Source organism: Penaeus monodon, chromosome 21 (genome assembly GCF_015228065.2).
Source record: "Penaeus monodon isolate SGIC_2016 chromosome 21, NSTDA_Pmon_1, whole genome shotgun sequence".
NCBI classification, from domain to species: Eukaryota; Metazoa; Arthropoda; class Malacostraca; order Decapoda; family Penaeidae; genus Penaeus; species Penaeus monodon.
The window spans coordinates 38,093,066-38,093,401 of record NC_051406.1 but is presented as its reverse complement, the minus strand read 5'-3'; the positions used below and the strand labels follow the sequence as shown (position 1 = coordinate 38,093,401).

At 46.7% G+C, this 336-nt stretch overlaps 1 protein-coding gene across 1 annotated transcript in view; it reads right to left on the bottom strand.

Annotated features, from left to right (window-relative positions):
• The window catches only part of LOC119586463 (chitin deacetylase 7-like), a 5,609-nt gene that overhangs the window by 2,996 nt on the left and 2,277 nt on the right, over positions 1–336 (bottom strand). The window lies entirely within an intron of this gene.

The window sequence follows — 336 nt, the reverse complement described above, 5'->3', positions numbered from 1 at the left end:
TGGGCGTTAATTTGACCTGTCAAATCTATGACTGTGATGTACACTTCCTCCAACGTTTATTCTGGAGCAATGTTTGCGGGAGAGTGCACAAGCCTCTTAGATAATTTTCTTCTAGATCGTCGTTATAAGAAAAAAAAAAACGTTCGGAGAGTCCAGATCCGGTGACGGGGAACGAGAGTCGCGGACGCTTCGCCAAAATGTCCCGAATGTGTAAGCGCCGCGACTGAGCTTTTGGTGAAGTCGACTCTCCTCCTCATCTGAACTACTCTCCGGATATTCACCCTTAAAGGGCGCGGATTTCAAATAACAGAAGAGAAAGCACCAGGATGAACGAGT